The sequence below is a fragment of the Schistocerca piceifrons genome, chromosome X, assembly GCF_021461385.2.
Source record: "Schistocerca piceifrons isolate TAMUIC-IGC-003096 chromosome X, iqSchPice1.1, whole genome shotgun sequence".
Lineage (NCBI taxonomy): Eukaryota > Metazoa > Arthropoda > Insecta > Orthoptera > Acrididae > Schistocerca > Schistocerca piceifrons.
Genome location: NC_060149.1, coordinates 640524909 through 640540355, shown reverse-complemented (window position 1 = coordinate 640540355; position 15447 = coordinate 640524909).

Genomic DNA, 15447 nt, shown 5'->3' with positions numbered 1-15447 from the left:
GTAAGTACAATAATGAAATGTGATGATGGGATCTCGTGAAGTTGAATGGCATAATTAAATATTATGACAGATTTATTCATATAAACACGATTTAAATTGGACATGGTTCAACATAACACATTGATTACTCTCTATTCATATTCGTAAAACAACGTGATCTGATAGGCAGTTTCAAAGTAGAAGCAAGGGTAATGAATCGAATTTAATTGTGCCTTTAAGTGAATAATGCGATCTGACTGTGATTAATATGACTGATGGTGATTAGGAACTGAACCCGGAAACAAACTACTACAATCTGCTACAATCGGAAAACGGGTGCTGCTGCTGCTGTGGGCGTGCAGTAGGGTAAGAGAACTCGCTCAAATGATTCCTAGTCCCGGTGATGCGGAAATTCTCACCATATACATGAAGAAAATTTGAGATGTAATACCAGCGCGCCTCAGCGTCGAGTCGGGCGGTGGACCAGTGACCGGATGCACTTTCGCTCCCTGCATCCAAGTCCTCCGTGGGACACGACCGGATCTCGTCCAGACTCCTCCGCAGTTCGTCACCGAATTTCCTCTGCTCGTCGCACAATCTACCAGACCACTAAAAGCTCCGCCTTTCAATTTCCTCATTTCTCGCTTTAAAAATTGTGTGTGTGCCGATTCGTGACAGTATTTTCTGGTGTTACACAGCACAATTTTAACAAATAATTTGTATCACTAACAGCACACGTTCACCATACTGATTTGGAAGTTCTGCTAATGGCTTGTAATTTATGAATACAGTACAACGTGCATCACACCTCGTTAAAGCTACAGAAACCTATATAAAGTATATGTGTTGATCAATCACATATTTCTAGCACATGTTTCTGAAAAAATTGTTGTTCATCACACCATAGCGTAATGTAGCTTTTTTCAAAAATATACAGGTTTCTAATTTATGTGCATTTTATAACATTTATTTGTTTGTCAGTATAACTTCCATTAGTTTGCAAAGATAACTTACTATGTTAGGTATTAAAAAACTAATGACTCTACTAGCCCTAGATTCTTTTAGTAATTTTTGCACTCCTTTAAAGAAAAGTGTTGTTAACCAAATGAGTTCTTCATCTCCAAAATGAAATGGAGTACTGTTTTTCTATTTCCCTCAGTACATTAATTTTCTACACTTTCCCTCGAAATCATATGAACTGTAAATCTTTCCAGCAAAGCACAACGTAAGTTGATATTTATTTATATTTTCCAGCCTCCGCATACTCTCTTTAATACATAAAAAAATTTCTGACAGTTGGGTCATTATAAGCTGATCGGAAAAGAATCGCATCACCAAACAATAATTAATGTGAAAATGAAATTTCGGGAATACATTTGTCTAGGAAACGAATTTATGTAGTTAATATTGGAAGATCACAGATAGTCCATTGCAAATGTGAACTTCTGGTACGTTAATGATCGGTGGAACTGCCAGAATGTTGATGCAAGCACGCAAATGTGCATGCTGTCAGTTGTGGATGACAGTTTGTGGGATGGAGTTCCATGCCTGTTGCACTTGTTCGGTTAATACCGGAATGTTTAATTGTGGTTATGAATGACTCTGTAGTTGTCGTCCTATGATGTTCCACATGAGCTTGATTAGAGATAGAGCTGGTAATCCAGCAGACCTAGGCAACATGTCGACGTTCTGTATAGCATGTTCGGTTACAACAGCGATGTGTGGGCGAAGGTTATCCTATTGGAAAACACCCCCCGGAACGCTCATCATGAAACACAGTACAACAGCTCGAATCACCAGACTGACGAACAAATTTACACTCAGGATGCGTGGGATAACCACGAAAGTGCTCCTGCTGCAAGTGTAAGTCCGGTGTGTGTAACACACCGACAGGTTGGTTGCAGGCCCTCGGCTGACCTCCTCCTAACCAACACATGCTCAATACGGCACCACGGTACAGCCAGATTTCGTCAGAAAACACAACATATTTCCACCCTCTCCTCCAATGAGCTCTCTCTTGATACCACTGAAGTCGCAAATGGCGGTGGTTTTGGGTCTGTGGAAAGCCCCCCACATGGCGTTTGGCTCGGAGCTGTTCTTGAAGTAAGCGTTTTGTAACAGTTCGTTGCGTCACTGTGGTGCCAGCTGCTGCTCAAACTGCTGCTGCAGATGCAATACGATGCGCAAGAGCCATACGCCGAACACAATGGTCTTCCCATTCGGTAGTGCCATGTGGCCTTCCGGAGGCCGGTCAACTTGCGATCGTACGTTCTCGTGACCATCGCTTATAGCAATCATGTACAGTGGCTACATTCTTGCCTACTCTTTCCGAAGTATCGCAGAAGAAACATCAACTTCTAGTGGCCGTATTACACGACCTCGTTCAAACTCAGTGAGGTGTTGATAATGGCGTCTTTGTTGTATTAAAGGCATTCGTGACTAACATCGACTCACCATGTCCAGTCTCAAAGGTTACTAACGCTCACGATGGTTACAGCGTGTATCTAAAGCAGACTCCTTCTTGGTGTTTGACAAACCAGAAAAATTAGCAAGTTTGTGAGATATGATATATACATGTGTGGAAGCGGCATTTTTAGATTATTATTTGTAATTAACATTTGAGGACGCAGTTGAACAAAGCTTGTAGTATAAAGAAATTTTAATGTATTTTTTGATTACTTTTGTTATTTTATTTTTTGCTATATCGTTGCATTTCTATATGATCACCATGACAAATGCTCAAATGTTGAGTCATTTATATCCAACTCAATGCATGTTTCGTTTTCAACAGATTTTGAAGCTTCACAATACTCAGATTATTGCTAGTTTCATATTCAACAATCACAGTGATTCTGTTAAAAATTTTACTGGATTTATTTGCTACGGTGTGGATATCTCCTTTTGAGCTATTATATATGAAGTGGTCAGCTGATGGAAATGCTATACCTCAGTTTAGCAAGAATACGTCTGATAACAGTATTTGTTGTGATTTTGAAAACGCCGTATTCCGGTAGCAGCTACCTCCAATTAAATCACTGGGAATAAGTGTCTACAACGTAAATTGCTTTGTCTGATAGTATTTATGTTCCTGCCTCAGTTTAACGAACATATAATATACAATACCGCAAAGTTACGCTGAAGGGTGTTGGCAGTTTCTGCCATTGAGTCCTTCATATCACCTGTCATCTACATATCACTTTTGATATTTCTTATATGTTTACCATTGTTGTGGTTTTGAAAGTGCAAGTAAAATTTGTATTTTCTGTGTTAATAGCTGGGATGATTGCAAGTAACACGGATTTTATGCTGCTGATTGCTAGTACATTTTCCTGCCGATTTTAAATCATTTATTTTTCGCACAAATGAAAATTTATTAGTTATAATTGTGTTAAGAAGATTATTTTGTGTTCCAAAAGATTACTTTGACAACATTGTCTCATACGCTACTATGTTTATAGAAGTTTTCTGTGTCTGAATACGCATATCTCGAAACTCTACCTCCTGAAAATTTGTAGCACAAAGTTCACGAAAATTTCTAAACACAGCTTGCGCTGAAATTTACCCCAAAATTATTGTTCGTGGTCCCCTGGAAATGCAATCTGATTTAAATAACAATATTTTCGATGTGACAGAACTTCTGCAAGCTCAATAAGGGGCTATTTTTGTAGTGATTCTGAAAAATTTATGTTTTAACACTGGCTATATACAACACATAATTACCTATCGTCTTGTATTAAACCATGCCGTATATACTAAGCTCATGTATGTAAAATATGCTGGTCATCTGTAACCTGCAATGGACGAAAAATCCGGTAATCTTTGTACCTTTGCGTTGAACAGAGTGAATTCTGGTGACATTGTTTTTCCAACTGTATGCTTCCGAGAACTGCAACTCGTAGCCTTAACCAGTAGTCCTGTGAAAATTCTAAGGTAGACAGAAGCAAAAGGGTTGCCTAATTAAATGTTGTTGCCTTTGAAAATAACACAGTGTAGAAAAATGAGACCCATTTTCGCGAAGCAACTCTCATATAAACATGATCAGGTAGAGAGAGGTATGTAGTCAGGAACATAGACAAAGGTAAGTGCTGAGGAAGCATTGTATTGATACAAATGATTAAACAGCAGGGATTGCCCCTTCAAGGACCAATACAATACATGTGAGTCGCGGTATTCTTCGAAGCAAATCTATATCGTCACACAAGAGATCTTTAGCATTGTACTACAACGTGTCTTACCGTGATTTTGAGAGAGATAATTATAGAGTGATAGAGTACGTCAATCTTTCCATGGATGGATTCAAAAAATCCAGTTACTGACTTCTATGGGCACGGGAGAAATCTAATGGAGCACAAAGGGTAGTAAATTCCCTCAGTAAATGTAATGAAGAACGCGGTATGGAAATCAGTTCAATTTAGCATAACCTGAACTTTACGTAAAATCCTACCGACGCAAATGAAACACTAACGCATGAAACAAATACCCATCACTCCAAAACAACTGAAACAGCATTTTGAATGCGCTCATCTCGAAACACACAAGTAATACATTTACCATAAACCCATTGGTGGAAGAAGTAGTAGCGAGTGTCCAGAGCATATGTTGAGCCAAACCAAAGCAAGTGATATCTTCCACAACATGCGGTCAACTAACTGAATTTTCGCGACTGGTTTCCAGATTGGCTGTCACAGGTCAAATCTTCGTGATCAACAATTAGATGCCTCCCAATATTGTGCGAAGACATATCTTTCACGCAGATGGGTTCTCTAGAAACGGAGGTTCTACTGCCAAAGACTAGTTAAAGCGATACACCTTTGTTTGTGACGTATTGAACTGATAAACGTTGTATTCTTCGACGTAGCCATGAATTGTATTTCAGTAATGATTCAGGTGTACAATGTTCGAACGAGGGATTCACAACACCCACGTCATGTTCAGGAACAAATTCGGTATAACCCCAAGTAACAGAGAAAACTATAGTTGTATCGAAGTCTCAAACATGTTGACTGAGTAAATCTTTCCGCAGCATCTAATATTGTAATAATCTCACTGGGTTCAAAAGGGCGGTATCACACCAAAATTGGAACCGCAAGGGTGGGGTGCCCCTTACGGAACTATTCAGACGCACAGAATAGACAGACCCCTGCTACATTCTCCAGGCATCACGGCCATTTATTTCTTCTTCTGAGTCTACGTAGAGGCTGGGCTTAATGCAGCTACAGTGTTTGATCTTCAAGACCACGGAACACAAGCTGCTGACGCAGGAAACTATCATTCCAGAGATGTTGAAGCAGATGTGAGTGGAATTTGAGTCCGTTCTTCGCGCAAGTAATGAGAACCATAGTCAAGGGGTATATTAGTTACAGAGAAACAAACTACAGTCACCTACAACATATAAGTCGTTTTCTTATTCGTTTCGGTTGTGGCACACAGTGGCACTAGGGAACTACGAATATGACACACTATAGTTACGGTATGATGGTTTTAACGACAGATATTGAATCGACACGTTCCCTGTAAAGTAACGAAGTTCGACATGGGATGAGCAGAGTCCAATATGTGACGAACATACTGTCCACTTGAGTAGCAGAACGCAGAGATGTAGCTCATACTGGTTTAAGATGGCCGCTCCAGATCCACCCAATCATTTAGTGGCCAAGAGTTTGTGATACTAAATCTTACTCTTGATGTTAGGGCAGCGGTTACAATACACTGAGGCGACCAAAGTTGTGAGACAGGGATATGCACATAAACAGATAGCGGTACCATCGTGTACACAAGGTATAAAAGGGCAGATCGTCGGCAGAGCTGTTATTTGTACTCCGGTGACTCATGTAAAAATGTTTCCGAAATGATTATGGCCACACGACGGGAATTATAAGACTCTGAACGCTGAACGGTAGTTGCAACTAGACACATGGGACATTATATTTCGGAAACTGTTGCTGTTGTTGTTGTTGTTATTGTTGTGGTCTTCGTTCCGAAGACAGGATTGATGCAGCTATCCACACTACTCTATCCAGTGCGAGCATCTTCATCTACGAATAGCTACTGCAACCTACATCTTTCTGAATCTGCTTACTGTATTCATCTCTTGGTCTCCCCCTACGATTGTTAACCAGACACTTCCCTCCATTACTAAACTGGCAATCCTTTGATGTCGCTAAAAGCATCCTATCTACCAATCCCTTGTTTTGGTCACGTTTTGCCACAAATTTCTTGTCTCTGCAATAACATTCAGTACTTGCTCATTAGTTACAGTATGGATCCATCTAATCTTCAGCGTTCTTCTGTAGCACCACATTTCAAAAGCTTCTCTACTCTTCTTGTCTACATTTTTTATCGTCCATGTTCCACATATGGCTACACACCATACAAATACTTTCTGGAAAGTCTTCCTAACACTTAAATCTATATTCGATGCTGACAAGCTTCTTTTACTCAGAAATGCTTTTCTTGTCATTGCAAGTCTATATTTTGTATCTTCTCTACCATGGCCATAATCAGTTATTTTTCTGTCCAAATACCAAAACTCATTTACTTCTTTAAGTGACTCTTTTGTTAATCTGATTCCCTTAGCATTACCCGATTTAATTTGACTACATCCCATTATCCTTGTTTTGATTTTGTTGATGTTCATCTTATATTCTACTTTCAAAACACAGTCCATTCCGTTCAACTACTCTTCCAAGTACTTTGCTGTCTCTGACACAATTACAATGTCATCGGGAAACGTCAAAGTTTTTATTTCTTCTCCCTGAACTTTAATTCCTACTCCAAATTTTTCTTTGGTTCCCTTTACTGTTTGTTCAGTGTACAGATTGAATAACATCGGGGATACAACCCTGTTTCACTCCCTTTTTAAGCACTGTTCCTCTTTCATACTTCTCGACTCTTATTACTGACGTCTGATTTCCGAACAAGTTATAAACAGCCTTTCGCTACCTGTATTTTACCCCTGCTACCTTCATAATGTCAAAGAGAGTATTCGAGCCAACATTGTCAAAAGATTTCTCTGCGTCCAGAAATGCTATAAATGTAGGTTTTCCTATCCTTAAACTATGTTATAAGATAAGTCGTCTAGTCGGTATTACCTCGTGTGTTCCTACATTTCTTCTGAATCCAAACTGATCTTCCTCAAGGCCTACTTCTAACAGTTTTTCCATTCTTCTATAAATAAATCGTATTAGTATTTTGCAACCATGGCTTATTAAACTGATAGTCCGGTAATTTTCACACTTTTCAGCCCCTGCTTACTTTGGAATTGGAATTACCACATTCTTCTAGAAGTCTGAGGGTATTTCGTTTGTCTCATACATCTCGCACGCCAGATGGACGAGTTTCTTCATGGCTGGCTCTCCCAAGACAATCAGTAGATCTGACGGAATGTCGTCTGTTCTCGGGATGTTGTTTCGACTTAATCTTTCGAGCTTTACCTAATTCTTCCTGCAGTACCATATATCATATCTCATGTTCAACTACGCCCGCATCCCTTTCTATAATATGGCTTTCATCTCCCTTGCTTAGACCCTCTATATACTCGTTCCACGTTTCAGATTTCCCGCCTATGCTTAGGGCTGGTTTACTATCTGCGCTCTTGATATTCATACAGCTGTTGCTCTTTCCTCCGAAGGCCGCTTTCACCTAGTGAAATATGCTTCTAAATCCTTACGTGTGTTCTCTAGCCGTTCCTGCTTAGTAATTTTGCACTTCCTGTCAGTCTCATTTTTTAGATGTTTCTGTTCCATTTCGCCTGCTTCATTTGCTGCATTTTTCGAATTTTCTCCTTTCATCAATTAAGTTTAATATTTCTTGTGTCATCCTAGAATTCCTACTAGGCCTTGCTTTTTCGTTTTCTTTTTTTTTTTGCCCATTTGATCCTATGATGCCTTCACTCTTCACTATTTCATCTCTTAAGGCTACCCATTCGTCTTCTATTGAATTCCTTTCGCCTGTTCTAGCAAACCATTGCCCATTGCCTGATGCTCCCTCTGAAACTCCCATCAACCTCTGGTTCTTTCAACTTATCCAGGTCTCATCTCCTAAATATCCTATCTTTTTTAATTTTCTTCAATTTTAATGTACATTTCATAGCCAATAAATTGTCGTCGGAGCCCTCATCTGCCCGTGGATGTGAGTTACAATTTAAAATCTGCTTCCTCAATGTCTGTCTAACCATCATATAATCATTTGAAACATTCCTGTGTCTCCAGGTCTCTACCACGTACACAGCCTTCTTTTATGATTCTTAAACCAAGTGTCAGGGATGATTGAATTATGTTGTGTGCAAAACTCCACCAGGTGGCTTACTCTTTGTCATGGGCTTGTGACCATATCGGTTGGACCCTAGACGAAAACAGGATCCTCGTCAGATGAGTCCCGATTTCAGTTGGTAAGAACTGATGGTAGGGTTCGAGTTTGGCGCAGAACCCTCGAAGCTATAGATACAAGTTGTGAACAAGGCACTGTGAAAGTTTGTGGTTGCTCCATAATGGTGTGAGCTATGTTTACATGGAATGGACAGAGTTCTCTCGTCCAACTGAACTGATCATTGATTATAAATGGTTATGTTTTGTTTTTTGGAGACAATCTGGGACCATTTGTAGATTTCATGTTCGCAAACATGTCACCGGGCCACAACTGTTCACGATTGGTTTGAAGAACATTGTGGACAATTTGAGCGAATGATGTTGCTAACCAGATCGCCCGACATGAAACCCACCGAACCTTTGTGGGACAGAGTCGAGGGTTGCGTTCGTGCACAATATCCTCTTCCGGCAACTCTTCCGCAATTATAGAGACAGCATGGTTCAGTACTTCTGCAGGGGACTTCCAGCGACTTGTTGGGTCCATGGCAAGTCGAGATATTAGGGTGTACCCGATGACTTTTGTCACCTCAGTGTAAGTTAGTCGGTGTCCGCTATTACTCGAGCAGTGTATATTACCACAGGTACCGGATGTCGTTTCTTTGGTCTGTGTCTTTTCCCATATCGTTGACTGTCAGATTGCAACAGTTACCTGACGCGCCGAAGGTCGGAAACCTTAAATTAACTTATGTGGAAAGCAAATGGAAGATTGTTTTTGGGCTGGTACAGAATATTTCTCGTATTCTCCCAGAAGATTAGTTTGAAGGAGATGAAATGCGCCCATTTGTCAACGTGCAAGGCCCCGTCGGCACGCTGCTGAGGCGAGCCAGTGACCCAGTATCCAGGGACACCGGAGGACGGGCAGATAGAGGGCGACCAGCAGCGACGGGTGTCGGAAGACGCAATAATGCGCGCCGTAAGAGCGAGAGGGCGCTAAGCAGGAAACGCGCAATCAGCCGCCGCTCCGCGCCCCTTGTTTACTCCCGCGTCCTCGCCACTCCACTGCAAGCCAAGCAATGCTTACTCCACTCAAACTTATGATCACGACACCTCGACATAGCCCTGAAAGTAGAATCGTTTTAACTGGCAGGGTCTGCAACGTCTGCCTAGGCATATGTAGGGTTTGAAATAAGGTAGGTAACTGAAGTAAGATAGATAATAGAGGTACATCAAACCGTACAAAATATGTAAAAATGACGGTCACACATTGTCATCTTACACCTAAACAGATGTTACAGGTGTACGGGAGAAAATGATTTTACCAATTGAGTTCCATACCCACAAAAATACTTCATCTTCGATTAATGTAATGCAGGAACAAGAAATATAACTTTTTATTACTCATTGGCCGTTGAGGATACCCTATACTGCCATCTATATAAATATATAGAATTGCATACAAATGGAATAAACAGAAAATCAAAAATGTTATACAAACACCAATGATGATGACATAAAAGCAAAGACAGAAACAACTTGAAACGCCGCGCGGGATTAGCCGAGTGGTCAAAGGCGCTGCAGTCATGGACTGTACGGCTGGTCCTGGCGAAGGTTCGACTCCTCCCTCGGGCATGGGTGTGTGTGTTTGTCCTTAGGATAATTTAGGTTAAGTAGTGTGTAAGCTTAGGGACTGATGACCGTAGCAGTTAAGTCCCATAAGATTTCGCACACACACAACTTGAAACAACGTACTGACATTATGTAAGATTGTTTAGTTTACCTGAATTAATTCATATCTATTATTTCGCTTCTCTCAGCAACAAGTGAAGTTCCTTACCTAACGTAAAATCTGTGGTCTCTAATAACGTGGGCACAGAGGTTGGTAACTGCTGTTACTTACTCACACGATTCCTTAACAACTTTGACATGCTGACTTACAGGTTGACGCAGCCAAGAAATATGCACCTTGTGTCCCCCACTTCGTCACAATGTGGAGATGGTGATACCCTTATGCGATGTAGTTGGTATGCGAAGCGATAGCGGTTGAACTTCAGCTATGCCATGGCATCTTTCCTTTATTTGTTTGAGATTCTTACCATTCTTTTTCCCACTCATTCCGAAACCTCTTCCTATCAATCGATAAAGGATTCTCCTCTGGATTGTGTGTTTTAACCCTCTACATATGAGGTCACTGCTTCCTTATCAAGAGAGTCAGCGATCTCGTTTCTCAGTATGTTGCTATACGCTCTAATCCAATGCGCGGAGACATGTCAGTTTATTGCCAACTCAGGAACAAATAAATGTTTTCAGTGGGTGAGTGATCAGGAGATATTGCTGGCTTGGGCAACGGTAGAACACACTTTGTATCGAGGTGGAGCAAGAGATCGGGAAACATGCGGTGTTGCGCTCTATTCTTGAAAGGTAACGTCACAGTCACCGTTCTTAACACGTCAGAAATGTAACGGCTTTTGTCCAAATTATGGAACCGGGAGTGATCGTGTTGTGTACTGAATGGTACCCCATACTATAACGATAACTGCTGAGCCTATATGAAGGTTACGAATCCAGTTTGCCAACGTTAGTTCTCCTCTCTGTTTCCACACACGGATACCGAGCTTACAGATCCGAGACTCGTCTGAATAATCAACACCTGCTTCCAGATCCAATGTTGTCATTCGGCGTAGCAATAGTAACCAGAGGAGCACACGTTCCACTTTTAACTTGCCTATGCTGTGCTTGCCTGTTAGCCAGGCAGTAAAATGCTGCACATTATTAGCAAAACGGCCAGGCTGCCTTACTCACACCCATACCAAGCTATACCCGACCCAAGCAGGCTAAAGGAAGCTTCCCGCTGTGCTACGCTATATAGCAGTTCACGGTTTCGTGTATTGTTATGAGTAGGGCTAGCACGTTGACGAAAGTCCTTTTTTTAGCCGAGTATCAGAAGATTAGGTTCAATGCACCACCCATTCATATTGCATCATTGTAGGCCAGAAAATGGTGGATTTTATTTTTCCCTTGTTACCTCTTCAGTGTATTTCGGGCTTATTTATTTATTTCGATATGAACGGTTTTCTCTGAAACTTCACCCACTTTCGAATACTACTGGCTGTTCTCAATTCGAACCGTGTTCAGGTCATCTCTAATATATGTTATCTGTAGTAAGCATAACCACCTCTGGAAGTCGAGATCGCCGGCCGCTGTGGCCATGCGATTTTAGGCGCTTCAGTCTGGAACCGCGCGATCGCTACGGTCGCAGTTTCGAATCCTGCCTCGGGCATGGATGTGTGTGATGTCCTTAGGTTAGTTAGGTTTAAGTAGTTCTAAGTTCTAGGGCACTGATGAACCCAGATGTTAAGTCCCATAGTGCTCTGAGCCATCTGAACCATGTGAAGTCGAGATCCTTCGCATCTAAGCACCGGAGATTTCTATAAAGATTGTAACGCCAGCTGAAGTAAATTTTTGGACGTCTACTCTCTGTAATGTTAGTGTGTTCCAGCCAAATATGACCCCAGTTACCGGTATACCAATTTCAATTACTTTTTCCAGGATGTGTATTGCGGGTTCCCCAAATGCATTTTAGCAAACACGAAGTTTGTTTTTCATTTTATGTTAATCTAAAGAGCATAAATCTGGAAGAAAAACTATTTCTTTCATACTGAGCTTTCTTCGCAGTACGTTGCATACCACCAAAATGTGGTTGTTCATATACACATGTTTTTCTTACTGCAATCAATATTTTCCCTAATTTTAGAAAGCATACATACTTCTAAATGGTCTCAAGTCCTTTCAAATATTTCCACACGCCTGTCAATCACTAAATCTTTGTCACCTTTCAAAATATTTATGGAGTGAGGAAACTTCTGGTCAAATCAGCAAACGTCGTAACATATTCACTGTTCCCGAATGAAGGTTTAATAACTCTTTACACAATTAGTATTGAGAGACACCTACCGAATTATTTGAAGCTGCCTCGTAAACACTCTAAACACTTCCCGTGCTGGACTTGGGCTCTGTTTTGTGAGTGGTCATGAACCAAAAATTGGAAATTTGTGGTAAGTTCCTGTGGGACGAAACTGCTGAAATCATAGGTCCCTAGGCTTACACTCTACTTAATCTAACTTAAACTAACTTACACTAACGACAACACACACCCATGCCCGAGTGAGGACTCGAACCTTCGACGAGGGGAGCCGCGCGAACCATGGCGAGGCGCCTCAGACCGCACGGCTACCCTGCGCGGCAGCAAAACATTATGACCACTTGCTTAACAGCTTGTTAGTCCGTCTTTCGAACGAAATACATCATTGACTGTGCGTATCAGATATCCGAAAGTTTGTTGGTAGGTTTGTGGAGGTATGTGACTTTAGATGTTTACGCACAGGTCACGTAATTCGTGTACATAATGGGCTGCTAAACTGCGCACGCGGTGATGGCGACCGTAGCGATCCAGATGGGCTCCATATGATTTACAGAAGATAGATTTGGTCACAGAGACAACAACGTCAGTTCACAATAACGCTCCTCAAATCACTGCAGCATCGTTCTGGCTCCGAGACACGGACAGTCATACTGCATACTGTTGAACGATGACATCGCCTACGGGGAAGATATAAAGCATGAAGGGATGCAAGTGGTTCGCAACTGCGAGCGTGTCTTCAACTACTCCCCTCTTCCACCAGCATGTGTCCCTGGCGCGCAGCACGCTTCGAGTCGCTGTTCACCTCGATGTCGGCATTTGTGGAGACGACCATCGACCTAGTCTAGCAAAAGTGTCATTCACCTAAAAAACCGACACGTTTCCATTGACCGAGAGTGGAATCCTGATGGCCTCGAACCTACTGCAATCGTAATTGACGATGTCGTCGGATCAATATGTTCAAATGGTTCAAATGGCTCTGAGCACTATGGGACTTAACATCTGAGGTCATCAGTCCCCTATAACTTAGAACTACTTAAATCTAACTAACCTAAGGACATCACACACATTCATGCCCGAGGCAGGATTCGAACCTGCGACCGTAGCGGTCGCGCGGTTCGCGACTGAAGCGCCTAGAACCGCTCGGCCCCACCGGCCGGCCGATCAATATATGAACACGTAGGGTTGGTCTGCTGCGGAGCTCACTGTTCAACAATGTGCGATTAACGGTGTGCTCCGAAACACTTGTGCGTGCACCACCATTGTGATCTTTCGGCAGAGATGCCACGGATCACCATCTATCCTATTTTACAGAGCTGACAAGCCTCCGAACTCCACATCCTGTGAAAAGTCGTGGACGTCCAACCATTTTGCGCCTGTCCTACCTCTTTCCGCAGCTGCTCAGGACAGTAGCACTTGAACAACCAACCAGCTTCGATATTTTCGAGATACACGTTCACAGGCTCTGCGCAATAATGATGTGCCCTTTGCCAAAGTCTCTTATCTCAATGAATTTCCTCATTTGCAGCCTATATCTTCGCTAGGGTGATCCCCCATCCATGTCTGCTCTGCTTATATAATTTCTTCACCGCGTTAAGTGCCCGTAACTCTACTAGGCGGTACCCAAGGTCGCGCGGGGGAGCGGTCATAATTTTTGGGCTTATCGGTATATTCCTCAATTCTTATTTTCTCCTCAGTTTGGTCTATCCATTTTGTAGTCCCCGCCGTAATGGTAAACGAGCTGCAGTGAAACTCCCTACGCACACACGTGCCTGACTGGTCACGCTGGATTGATAGCGGTACCTTTTGCCATGTGCAGCATATTAAACAGATCCCTTAAGCTCGCTAGGTTTGCGGAAATCCAAGTTGGCCTTATTTAACCAGTGTACTTCAGTACACGTGTACTATTTTGTCCCCGTCGCGACAGGTTGAGCTGCTTTAATGGTTACGGCGAAGACAGGGGCAGGCAGGCTGGATGAGAACAGAAATGTACATCTCTGCTTGCAATGGGACAGCTGAGCTTTGTACAAATCCCTGTGGATGTCAGAATATTCCGCATCGGTTGTTAGGTTGCTCCCCATGAGCCATATGTTTTAACAAAACTGTAGAGCAACAGATAACTAACAGGACAGGAGCGGCTGTATTGAACACGAAACACGGGTGCTTGACCTTGAAGAAGATGAAGATGAAGAGAAATCTGGGATCGCACCAATGACTTATGGAAAAATAAATCCACAGTGGATGCTAGAGTGACTGCCAGATTGTGCCAGAAGATTCAAAAACTACAATATGCAGATAACACCACTGTTCGCTTCATGTATGAGCGTTCATTCACTCAGGAAAGACATAAGATTTTTAGAACCTTCGTAACACTAATAATGCACTTACAAACGATCTGCAAGTCTCATACCCTGCTTGTTTAAACATCAATGTTTCGCCATATTCTGCATTCTGTAGTGTAGAGAGTTGCAAGCGCCATGATCTGTCGCGGTCAGCAACGTATCAGTTGTTCCTGTTGTTAATAAAATATCTAATTGTCCACGAAGCAAAGATTTTAAAACATTAACAAACCGTCTAACACGCAGGTATACAATTTTTAAACAATTCGCTGTTGCAACTATATTCTTCACTTAATTTTTTCACTTCCGCCTATACATTAGTCTCAAAGTGCCAGTTTCTTGGAAACTAGCCTCCTGACTACTCATTCTCTGCTATTTTGTTGAGATTACCCCATGAGGTGCTCTCTTACAACTTTTTGGACTATTGGGCTTTCACTCCCCGTAAATATGCACCATAAAATCGGCTCAGTGCTTTACAAAGACAGAAAAGAATTCCTGAACACAATGTAGGTGTGTCCCATCTCAGGGAGCACTGAGATTAGTACCTGTGATTGATTTTTACCTCCACAGCAGTCTAGGAAGGTGATCCATCGGCGAAAATCAAACTTCTTGTGAAATGTGTTTTGATCAGATGGCACTAGTCCAAGTGCTCGTCGTGGAACATTGTACCACTTCTTTGAATAAAAGCTTGGATCTCATATTGCACAGTGCACGTTATGCGAAAAACTGCTGGAGTGTGACTCCAATGAGCCCGGGCCAACGATGCTTCAGCTGTGGCTTTATACCTGCCCTGAGAAGACACCCCATCACCCTCGTTCTCTCCTCAGAGGCGAGATGAAGCTCCCAGGGTGGTCAAACTGACAATGAGTCACTACTCTGACCCTCTATGTCTACTTTGGCTCACTAT